Raw genomic sequence first — 12571 nt, forward strand, 5'->3', positions numbered from 1 at the left:
ATTTGATTCTAGACTTCATATATACTCAATATATAACCATGCAATTGACACTTTTCTCTTATCAAAACATTCTTAAATTTCTTAATCTCAGATATTTATTTCTCACCATAGAGCTAGCTGTTTGAGAAGATTTAAAGAAAATATATTATTTTTTTCAACTGTTTTATATGAGTAACATTATATTGTTAAAATTCTGATATCATTTCTAAAAGATTCCTACTTTCTGTAAATTTATTTATGAATTTATCATGTAAGCATTTATTCCTTTAAAAAATTAAATCTTCAGCTCTTTGAAATATTGAGTAACTGGTAATATATTTGCTAAATATAAATGTAGTTATAACTACTTTACAAATTTTAATTTTAAAACTTATACAAGTATGTGCATTAAATGTGATGAAGTGATAAAGAATTAGCCACTATTCTAATGCATTGAGTTGATGATTCTTTTAATTTAAGAAAATATTATTACTTTAGTTTTGCTGATAATTTGAAGACTAAATTTAGGAAAATCTAAAATGATCTTCTGACACTTTGTATAGAATGTGTTCAACAAGCTTCACAGTGATAATTCAAAGATAAAGTTCTTGGTCACATGACATTATTTTAATAACCTTTCATTTCCTACCTTTTTCCCATTTTCCTTTCTTTGTAGTTTATTTCCTTTTTCCTTTTTGGTAACCGATAACAAATAAAACCAAAAATAATCTTTAAATTCTATCACTAATTAGGTAATTTTATAATTTTCATCACAATTTAGATTTCTTAAACGTACTATGACAATATTTTTAGTGATACTCTAGAAATCTATAAAGACCACATGTTCAAAAATTACATTTTAAAAAATCATATTTTAAAACTCCAACTTAAGAAAGAAAATAAGCAATGAGATGTTGCTTAACTTGAGATTTCCTGAAGACGTCTAAGCTTTGGACTAATCACAACATTTCCAGGACATCTCCATGGATCAGTCCATGTTGTCCACACTTCATTCCATCATCACTCACCCTAAATCAAATCCAATGCTTCTACATGTGTTGTTAGATATTTAGTTTTAAAGTCCATTTAATCCTAAAACTCATAGGATTAAATATCATTCTTCTTTTACAGACCAGAAAATGATGACATGAAGGCAGTGACTGATCCATTTAAGGTCAAATGAAACTAGTTAAAATGAACTCGAGTCATGCTGACCTAGGCTTGACTATTTGGTGTAAGACATGGTGTCAGTTTTGAGTAATAAATATTTTTAAACCAGGTCCTACCTGCATTCTAATAGTGATTCAATCAAGAGATATAAAAAATTGATGCTGAGTTAACAGGAAAATATTTTATTACCTACACTTTAGTTCTTAAATGTAAGAGATATGTCCACCATATAGGAATCAGCAGGGAATTTTTCAATGAATGAGGGAATCAATGCTATTGGAGATTATTTATAATAATTCAAAGATACAGCACTCAGGTTTCCAAAATGCTCTCAAAAGCATCATATCGTGACTCTCAACCTTTCATAGAGTAGGCATCCATTCATTTGTCCCACAAATATTTAGGTGTCAACCATATATAAAGCATTGTGCCTTGATTGGTAGGTAAAATAATCTCTTTTAGGGAAGAAAAATTAAGTTTCAGTGGGTTGAGTGACTTGTCCAAGATCTAATGACAAGCAGTTCAAGAATCCTGATCTTTTAACTGTTAAACAGTACTTCTTCTGCTACATCATGATGCATAACATATTTTATACTGCAGCATGTTTGTTTCTTTCAACGCATGCCATGTACAACTCATTCTCCTAAGCTCAACAGAAAGAATATACTAAATAAGAGGTCTCTTTCCATTTGAGTGCTATTCTATGACTCACTGTACAGGTTTCTGGGGAGGTGAGATGACTATAGAAATAATTTCTGACTTACAATATGCTTTTCTTCACCAGTGGCTTTTGCGTTGCTTGTTAGAATTGGATGAATAAGTGCTATTTGCCTGGAATTCACATCTTTTAAATGGTACAAAAATAAAAGTCAATTACCAGAGGCCTTCCTAAGTTCCAATAATAATCATCTCATAATCCTACATTTTGATAAATACATATATAGCAAGCAACAATTCCAAAGGCAAACTAAAGATATTCAAATCCAATATGATATGATGGTATCAGTAATTACATTAGAATATCAAATTAATATTTAGATGGCCCACAGAAAAAGTTAACCAAGAAGCAGTTTTATAATATTTCATAACTTAAAGATTCAGGGCAGAACTCCCTGTCCCACTCTCAACTATTTCTTATTAAAAGAAGAAAAGCAATTGAACAGATCCAGGGCTCACTGTTAATTATCCTCTGTCCTATATACACCTTACATTTTCCTGATTATGCAATCCTATTTTGCTTTTCTCTTTTGAGTCTTAAATATAAGCAACAGCCAACAACACTTATCCTTACCAACAATACTCCCCGCCCCCAACCCCAGGAGAGGGGATGCTGAATTACTATCTGGCCAAACCACATGCATCCTTTTTCTCTAACAGACCAAAATAACTATCAAAACAGCTTACTTTAATAAGATATGGATATCCTGGAATAAATTACTGATTTCTCTTTAAAGACAGGTGATTCAGTACAAAAGGACGGTTTGGTTTATTAGCCCATCAACTCCCTTTTTATTTATTTATTTTTTCTTTTTTGGGAGTGGAGGACAGTTAGATATTAGCATGTAGGTAGGCATTAAGTTGGTCTGCAAAAGTCTATCTCAATGTAATGACATTCCCCCAAAGATAAGGATTGATATGAGCTTCCATGCACCTTGCCTGAGCTTGGGTGGGTGAATTTGAGTTATTTATTTCTGTGACTAAATCTCCAGAGGAATTAGGCAAAGGTAACTTTCACTTTGTGCAGTTCAGCCACACATAGGGCAAGCCTGCCCCCTCTACCACTAAGAAGGTAACTGCGGCCACATACCAACAGCCATGCTTCCTGGAATACATTCTCTGCTTTCTTTTTATGCTCTGCTGACCAGGGGAGTCTCTCTATGGTAATCAATTGACAACCAAAATAAAAGTCTAACAATATGCCGTAATTCTCTTAAAACATGATTTATCATTCCATGTGGTAATTTCACTTCCATATCTCTAAAATTAGGGGGAAAAAATGAGGTTGTGTTAGGAGCACATTGTAAGTCTCCTGGGAAGGAATCCAAATCAACGGTACATTTTCTTTTCCTCAGATTATCATTTCTGACCTATATAGGGCAAAACAGCCCCCAAGGAGCTCAATGACATAGATACCTCTGCTCCCTTTCTGCTAAGCAAGCAGGTTCATGGTAAGCGGTAAGTGACAGTTAAGAATGATTTTTCCTCAGAGTGTAACTGCCACTCTGAGCCAATGCAAAACAAGGGCCCATCGACTCACCAACAAATACCATCTTAACTGCCTCAGATGATTTTTATGTTGAAATTGAGGAGTATAGGTATGGATATATATTAGAGACATTTTATATCAGTTATATATGAACTATGAAATAAAAAGAGAAACCTAAAGAACTATAATTTTTCAAAGGGGCAAACTCTTTCCACAGTGTTGGTTATGCATATAGCATCACATGTATTTATATGATTGTAGAAGTCCATACTTGCAAGTCAACACTCTCCACTGAACTGAATGTTCTCATTGGAATTGATCAAGCTCTTAGAGAAATGCCAGGCATATGTTATAAATTTGTGTAACTGCCTTTACCCAGTGAACCTTTTTTTATTAAAGCAGAATGCTTATCAAGGTCACTGTGAAAGCTTGTACTTTTAAACCTCCAGGGGAAGACAAGAGAAACAAGAATCAACAGAAAACAGATTTAATTAACACTTTAAAGTTTATGGTTTGTCAAGAACCTATTGGCCTATCGCTTTTTGGATTTCAGTGACAAACGCATTTTGTAGAACGAAGAAGTCAGAATGGTATCAAAAGCCAGCTCTCCTAAAAAGGGACACTAAAGCTTCTCATTTTCTCCCTTCTGGCAGATCTGGTTTAAGCAAGCCGTCTTAAGATTTAAAAGGCTGGAAAGACTATGCTAAGTAAAAAAAAAGTGTGTATTTCTTTAGGTAAGATTCTACAGGTGCAAGTATACTTGGGGGTTGGGGTAAAGAGAGAGATCAAGTGTGTATGTATACGTGTGTTTGTTTTTATACCTGGTTTGGCAAATTATAATCATATAAAATAAAATAGAAGAGGTTGCTAAACCATCTCTACTTGTAACTTTGAGTCTTGAATACTATATAAAACAAATAAGATCACTTTAAACTGCATGCATGAAAGACCCTTTTACAAAATGCCAGATTATATTAGTTTTGAAAAAAAACAAGACACACACAAATTCAAAAATATATTAGATCAGCACTAAGAAAAATACTCAACCGAGAGTTTACTGTAATCATAAAAGGCAATACATATTATTTTTAATATTCTTGTCAAATAAGAGGCTTCAGAGAAGTAAAATATCCTACTATTTTATGAGGGAAGAGGTTTCCTAAGATCATGCTGCAAGAACATCATTGAAAAACAAAATTATCTACTTAATTCACACAGCAAGATCATACTGTTTATAATCTTTCTGTTAAAACCTTTACTTAAAAAAAGTCATTAGAGTTGTAAATAAGTAGAAGTAAGTATATTATCACTTACCAGCCAAGTAAAGGAATTAGAAGTCTTTCAGTTTCTCTAATGTAGGGATGTGAGTAGATCTGGAACCTCCTCTCACAAAGCTCTTTCCAAAATAGTTGGAACTCTCGGTGAGCATTCTGTTTATTTCATGAAGTGTAGGCCTTTGAGCACTTCGACCCCTTCTGCAGAGCCCATGGTTTTTCAGAGCCTCTAAGAACTTCAGCTTCACGCTCCTGCTTTCATTCCTCCCAGCCCCCTACGGAGAATTATTCTTGAAGTTGTTGCTGAGAGTTTGATCTGTGGAACAAGAGGACTCCTCAGAGCCCTGTATAGTAGTTGTAGCAGGTGGATAAGGAGGGTTACTTTCCGTCTATCAAGGAAAGGAAGGGGGGACCAAGGGGTATCAGGAGGCACCGCCTTTTAGCTGCGAGGAGCAGGGAGCCCAGATGCCCGTGGCGACGACAGTGGCGGCAAGGGCAGCGCAGTTCTGTCCCTGTGGCTGCGGACCAGTCCGGAGACGCTGTCCATCCCCTCCGGTGCTGAAGTATACGGACTGGAACCCCCCCAGCCCCTCCCCAGATCGCACTTTCCTCCACCAGCGAATGCAAAGAGCTTCCTTGTCTTCCAGTCTCCCCTTCTTTCCTCTGGCGCTTTATATTTTGGTAGGGATTAACTGTTTTTCCAAAATAATACTCTCATACTTATTTGGTGGCAATGTTTCCGGGCGTTATCTGACATTAGAGGTGAGAATCCGTGGGAAATCAGATTTGAGCCTCTCCTGACTTTTCAGTGGCCCTGAACGAGTTTCCTAATGCTAGGAATGAAAGGAAACGCACGCACAAGCGCGCGCATACACGCGCACGAGGAAGTGGGGGGGGGGGAGAGGGAGAGAGAGAGAGAGAGAGAGAGAATATGAATAAATATAGATTATGTACCGTGGAAAATCCAGAGTTTCTTTGGGTCTCTAATTACAGAAAATGGAAAGGGTTATTTTGGAAGACTCCGCAATCTTGACTACCAATTAGGGGGACCATACTTAAATTCTGAAAAGCTCCATTTGAAATCCCTGGGTTAGACACAGTAAAGAGGTCGTGGGTTCTTCTTGGACCCTCCAAGCAGAAATGACAGGTTAGTTAAAAAAATAAAAAGACAGAACGAAAAAAAGAAAAAGAAAAGGAAAGGCATCTATCTCGGCTTTGCTACCTTTTAAAACGCTGCTAGATTGGTTCGGAACCGTTGCACAGCAGCTAAGAGGATCCAGCCGGACGCGGTTCATGTGAGTGTCAATGCTTGGGGAGCCTCGCGAAACAGAGTGGCGAGCCGGGAGCCTCGGGAGGTTGCGTTCCCAGGGCAGAGATCTAGAGCCGCCCACGGCCCAGGCTCCTTGCAGGGATGTGGGAAGAGTCTGATTTCACAAAGGATCGAATAAAAAATGCATAAAGTCAGCGGGAGGGCTCGACCATCCCCGCCCTTTTAAAGCCAGAACAATGCCCAACCCACCCGGCCCTTTGCCTGGGTTTTCAGTGCATTTCCCCTTGCCTCCCACGCCGCCCGCTAGCCTCTCTGGTCCAGAGTCTCCCCAGGCCTTGCAGGCACTTCGCTCCCGCTCTGTACAGTTCCCCCACTTCTGCCCATTCTACCTGCTCTTAATAACCCGCGGATGCCACGCGTAAGGAAGGGTTTGTGTGGGTGGTCCCCAGGGCGGTCACCGAGGGCTTCGCCACCCACACTCTGCAACGGGTGCAGATGTGCGTGCTGTGAGCCGGGGAATTGAAATACACAACGTTGAAACTGTTGGAAAACTGATCAAAATCGCATCCCCTGGGACCCTCGGAGCTATGTGTGGTGAAGAAGGAAAATGTAGGTAACACAGCCCACCCCTTCAGGCTCTGAACTTCGGCAGTGTAGATTTCTGAGCCAGGAGAATTAGGAAAAGAATTACTACGGGTGCGGGGGGAGCGAGGGGGCGGAACGAAACACTAATTTCTCTAGGGCGGTAGGAGAGGGGCTGTCGCCTGTCCCTAGCCTCCCTTCCTTGACGATTTCTCAGAATCTTCTTCCTCTGATTCTGACAGCACAGAGGAAGTCATAAGCACAGTGCTTTCCTCCCACGCTTCCATTACGGATTAGCGCGCGGGTCTGGAACCGTCCATGCCGGGTGGGCCAGTCTTCGTCTCCTGGAGGTAAACGCGCTCTCCAAGGCACTGGCTGAGCGAGGGACGTGGGGGACGCCAGCAGCCAGCAGAATGCTAGCTGGTTCTCTTGAGCTGAAACGTGTTTGAACCGGGATCACTTGGGAATGAAAATCAAACCGGCAGGTTATTTATTCACACGAAAAGTTCATGTTTTCTTTGGACTTTGAGCCATTTCGCTGCGCAGCGCTCCCTTCTTTTCCCGGGGTGAGCACCAGCGCCCTGCCGGCTCCCGGCTCTGGCTGCAAGAGGCTGCGCCCAGTGTTGGACTCATTGCAGGCGGCGAACGCTGTGTGGAGCTCCACACGCAGATGTTCGCAGTGGAAAGAAGCCCATTACCAACTTAACTCTAACAGGCCTTTTGAGCAGAGGCTCGGTTGAAACGTGTGAGTCCCTGGAACCGTGCCTGATGAAGCATTTTGGTCTCACTAAACACAAACCTACCTGGAATTGTTACTTGAGGCTAATTTTCGAAGGGTGTGTTTTGCTTTAAGGTCCGTGTGAAAATAGATGGATATCTCAGGATTGTGGTAAATGAAGTTTCCCTTTTCCTTGAATGTGGAGGAACACACGCTTCTTGTATCTGCATGAAGGAGTGTGTGTCATCCGTACAAGGAAGTTTGAGAAAGTGCTGGGTTTTGTCAGAGGACAGGAACTCTTCAGGGGTCACTCTCTCCCTGTCAGTAAAGAAGCATCTCTCCGCAATATTTAATTCTGTGCTAATTCCAGTTGATTCGATTGTTTGAATTATTTTCTCCAGACATGTAAAAACAAGAATAATTGCAGAAATTTAACACACCAAATAAAAGAAGAGCATTTAAATGAGGCACAGAGTACAAAGATGTTACTAATTAAAACCATGTGCACTTGATTATTCAGACCTAGAGGAACAGATTCTCTTTCTAAGCACTGATTGACATTAATGCAGAGTCTCTCTCTCCCTCAATCTTTCTCCTCCTCCCTCTCTGCCTGGAAGAGAAAAAAGAAGCGGTTGATTAATTTGAACTGTCAGTCCCAGTAAGATTATGTTAGTTTTTTTTTTTAAAGAAGCAAAATCCACTCCATATTTTTCCACATCAAGTTGTATAACCAGTTAGGGAAATTAAGATGATGAAAATTAAATGCAGTCTAACATCTGATGCTACAAATGAGTAAAGTACAACAAAACCAGGGGACAGATATACTGGGATCAATCAAAGAAATGTTTTAAGAAATGTCACCCTTGGAGCAGATCTTTTTAAAAAAATTTTTAAATGTAATTTTTTATTATTTTAAGTTATTATTTTTGAAATGTAAACATAGGGGCTCCTGGGTGGTTCAGTCGGTTAAGGGTTTGCCTTCGGCTCAGGTCATGATCCCAGGATTCTGGGATCCAGCCCCACATTAGGCTCCCTGCTCAGCGGGAAACCTGCTTCTCCCTCTCCCACTCCCCCTACTTGTGTTCCCTCTCTTGCTGTGTCGCTGTCAAATAAATAAATAAAATCTTTAAAAAAATTTAATACTCTAGAATGGTTACTGTGAATCCTAAAACAGATCATTCAATTTCTCTGTTTACAAAACTAGGATACAATCCCACCCAGCCCATTCTTCACAGTATAGGAATCTTAGAAAACATTAGTTTGTGAAACATTTTGGAAATAATTTGAAGTCCTTTGAAGGGGGGAGTTTGAAATATAAACCAAAATATCCATGCAATATGATTTAGAGTAATGATCATTGAATATGAAACTCTGACCTTCTGTATAACTTACACAAGCCTCCTATTTTGAGCTACATTGACACCATATATAAAATGGTGGTAATATAATTCCTGTGAACCTGATTGAATTGTCATATACCAAAAAAAGCATTGTATGTAAAATCTTAATACCTTTGTATATTTCTATAAAAAATAGGTGATATTATTGATGGAGTATCTCTTGGTCACTATTTCTACACCTCAGTTTCAAGACTGAATAGATTACTTGGGGGTTCTGTTTTTTATATTAACATATTTTTCTCATTATTTCTGTATTTTACTTATGTTTCCTTTTAGAGATAACCCAATACCCACATTTGACTCTTTTCAATCAATGGCTTCAACATCTCTAGCATCATATCGAGCTGGTATTTTCTTGTGTTCAAGTACAACTAAGTATTACCTACCTATTGCCAATTATTTCCGAATTGGATCCTATTTAAAATTTTTCTTTTGTTTGTTTCCTAATGAAATGTCGAATTTCTGAAAAAAAAAAAAAAAGATTCCAAAATGTAGAAAGCATTACTAAGAGAATCATTCAAAATAGGGTCAGGGGGATATTGAGGAAGCAGGGCTATGCAGGTCTTCCATTTCAGTTCTTGGAATACCATGGACTTTTGACTTTTGTCAGTTGCAACTGGACCACCTCCAGCTAACATGTTCTAATTTGCTGAATTATCATCAGGTAAATCTAGAGGACTTTGTGTTTGCTTTTGTATTAGTTTAGCTCAATTGACTTCAGTTATAGGAAAAAGGTAGACGGGATTTCAGAACTCCACTGGCTTCAAAGTAGCTGAAGTACAAAAATCCATCAGTTACATTTGTTTGATTTTTCTGTTGGGGAAAGTAACAAGTGGAGATGAGATAAACTTAGTGTAATTGAGCAGTATAAACCACAGCTGCCCATGTGTAAGATTTCATTTTAGAAAATGACTCCCTGAGCACTTTATTATTTTTTTTCTTTAGAAAAAAAAAAAGTTGAGTATGACTTGCTTAAAAAAAAAAAGTGCAGCTTTTGTTACTTGGATAAGTTACTTAAACTTTTTGAGTCTGTATGTTCATTTTAAAACAGAAATAAGGCAACCTGCTTTGCAAGGTTAACAGACAACACCTGGCTGAGGCCCTTGTTCACAAAATGCTCAACATATAACAGGCTGGTCCATTTCTAGGACATCTCTTCAGAGACAGTGTCTTGGAGAGTTTTTCTTGTTCACTAACATCAAACAGGGAATTTATTCAAACACATCAATGTGAGTAGAACTGATATACAAGTATGTGGAAATTCCACTTCAGGTATTCAGTACTACGGAGATCCTTTCATAGGTCATCAAGTCCTGCAGGGTAGCAGGTTGCTAACCAATGACAAAATGAAACTATCCTTAAAAAATATACTGCCAATTTAGCCTATATGCCACATTAAATATTTTAAACTGCCTAGTAATATGCATTCTTTTTAATAAGCATACATATATGCTTTAGTATCTCCTTTTAAATATATGTGTATCTGTGGATGAACATGCATGTGTATGTGCATGAGTGTATTCACATGTTTATATATACATATAAATAAAAATAAATAATTATTACTCTGATACCTCCAGCTGTTACCCAATTATTTAGAGAAACATTTCTTGGAAATATTGTTTAAAATGGTCTCCTTTATTATTTTATTTTTCTCACCTCTTATTACACCATTTTCTTTCTAGACCCATCTAATTGGGCTTCTCTGTCAAGGTCACCAATGAGTTTTCTTTTTCTGAATCCAATGGTCATTATCCTGTCCTTACATTTGTGAAAATTAATAAAGGGAGAACTCATTAAAGTAGAGTCTGAAGGCAAGAATGGGAAGTGGTACCACTCACTGTCAGTTACAGGAAGAAGTGTCAGTTACATGGCTAGGGAAAAAAATGTATACTACATCTCCTACAAGAAATTGACTACCCCTACTACAACTCAGCCAAGGGGAAACTGTCATCACCCTGAACTCCTGCTTTTCTCCAGTGGACTTTCATTCAAAACCATGCCTCCCAAGTTCCTCCTTCTTCTCCATAAAATAACTCCTCTCCTTTGTTTGTTGGACTTGCCTTTGGTTTGCCATAACTTGCACATCCCAAACTGCAATTCTCTGCTATTCTCAAATAAACCCATTTTTGTGGTAAAATAACTTTTCTTTTTGAAGTTAACATTATACTCAACATCTTACCTGACTCAAGAGCAGTCTTTGACCAATTTGATAACTGCCTCCTTCTTGTGAAGTTATTCACATAAATGGCTATTTTTCCTCAGTTTTCCCTGCTGATACCTTATCTGCTCAAACCCCTTAATGTTGGAATTCCTACGACTTAGTTCTTGGAACTCTGCTCTTCTTTTTCTGCATTATCTGCTTAAGTGATCTCATCCAATCCCAAATCCCATTGCTTTGACTCTATCATTTCTATGACATTGACACTTCAATCTGAAAAAGACTCCATTGTGTCCCAGATATATGTAGATGCAAGTTGTGTATTTGACGTATCTACTTGAATGCTTACTAGACATCTCAACTTAACATGTCTGAAACAACACTCTGGATCATCACCCCCATGAAACTGTTCCTCTGACCATAGTCTTCATCAATAAATGCACCACTGCCTACCCAGTTAAAGCTCAAAGCCAAGGAGCCATGCCAATATTTATCTACCCTTACACACCATATGCAAAGAATAAGCAAAGAAAAACTCTTGTTTTGTTCCTAAAATATTTCCCAAATCCACCCACTTCCTCCAGGATAACTTTTTTTAAAGATTTTATTTATTTATTTGAGAGAGAGAGAGTGAGCAAGAGAGAGAGAGAGAGAATGAGCAGGGGCAGAGGGAGAGGGAGAAGAAGCAGACTCCCCACTAAGCAGAGAGCTTGATGGACCCCAGGATCATGACCTGAACCAAAAGCAGACACTCAATTGACTGAGCCGCCCAGGCGCCCCCAGGATAACTGTTTCACTCTAGTGCAATTGATATATCGGTAACATACCAATAGTTAATCTCATTGTAGCCAGTTTTTCCCTTGGAATCTTTCCTCTGCACAGCAATAAGAATGGATTCTTGACAACACAAATCATTCCATATGGTGCCTGTGCTTAAAACCTCCCAGGGTTTCCTAATGCATTGAGCATAACCTTTGCAAGTGTGATAGTTATTTCATCACTCTCTCCTCCTTGATCACCTACATTTCAAGTCTTCATATTCGCCAAACTTAGTGCTACTCTAGGACTTAGAGACTTTGCACATTGCCATTCACCAAAACTGAAGTACTACTCTTACTGCCCAGATCTTTACATGTTTGGTCCCACTTTTCCTTCCGATCTCAGCTTGAATGTGACATTATCAATGAGGCCTCCCCTGACCTGCCAATTTAAACAATCCTCATTGTCTTTCTGTGTATCCATCAGTTTGTTTTAATGTCTTTATAACAAGTATCACTATGGGAAATTATTAATGTGTGGTTTTCCTTATTGATTCTTCTCTCCCTCTGCAATCCAGGCTGTAGGAAAACAGGAACCTTGTGTGCTTATGAATCCCCTTCTTTAGAACAGTGTGCAGCACACAGTGGGTACTCAGTAAATGGTTGGTAATTGAATGATCAGAAAACTGAAGCACTGTGATAATTGCCAAGAGTACAAAATTAAACAAAATACTGTCTTTGTTTTTCAAACCCGGGAAACATTTGTTATTTACAGGCATAAGAAAGAGCTTTAATACTGTGGTTACTTCCCATGACAATTGCTTTTTAAAAATATACTCAGCCATTTTGAAACCACCAAAGGTGTATTTTTGATGTTGTAATAAGCATTTATTTTTAGAGAGTTTCACCTTGTATGTGTCTATAATTATAATATTTTAGTATAATCAACTAAATTATATTCATGTTTAAAATTACTAAAATTATTCATAGTCTAGCAAAAACAAAAGTAAGGGCATGAGCACAAATTTTGTTCTATACCCTTCCCTTCATTCT

General features: G+C 38.3%; 1 protein-coding gene and 1 long non-coding RNA gene across 6 annotated transcripts in view; one reads left to right on the forward strand and one right to left on the reverse strand.

Annotated features, from left to right (window-relative positions):
* SNTG1 (syntrophin gamma 1) overlaps nt 1-6080 on the reverse strand; it is a 922421-nt gene extending 916341 nt beyond the window's left edge. For 2 of the 3 annotated variants that reach the window (XM_078072397.1, XM_078072398.1), the window contains exons 1-2: nt 5852-6079; nt 4670-5462 (exon numbers count right to left, since the gene is read on the reverse strand). The gene's annotated coding sequence lies outside the window, so the exon portion shown is untranslated. Of the gene's footprint in view, nt 1-4669; nt 5463-5851 lie in introns of all 3 variants that reach the window. The other variant, XM_078072400.1, reaches the window with a different exon arrangement.
* LOC118542114 (uncharacterized) overlaps nt 5823-12571 on the forward strand; it is a 235307-nt gene continuing 228558 nt past the window's right edge. For all 3 annotated transcript variants that reach the window (XR_013447901.1, XR_013447902.1, XR_004920422.2), the window contains exon 1: nt 5823-5924. This is a non-coding gene — a long non-coding RNA (uncharacterized LOC118542114). The remainder of the gene's footprint in view (nt 5925-12571) is intronic.

The sequence above is a fragment of the Halichoerus grypus genome, chromosome 5 (genome assembly GCF_964656455.1).
Source record: "Halichoerus grypus chromosome 5, mHalGry1.hap1.1, whole genome shotgun sequence".
In the NCBI taxonomy this organism is placed as follows: Eukaryota; Metazoa; Chordata; class Mammalia; order Carnivora; family Phocidae; genus Halichoerus; species Halichoerus grypus.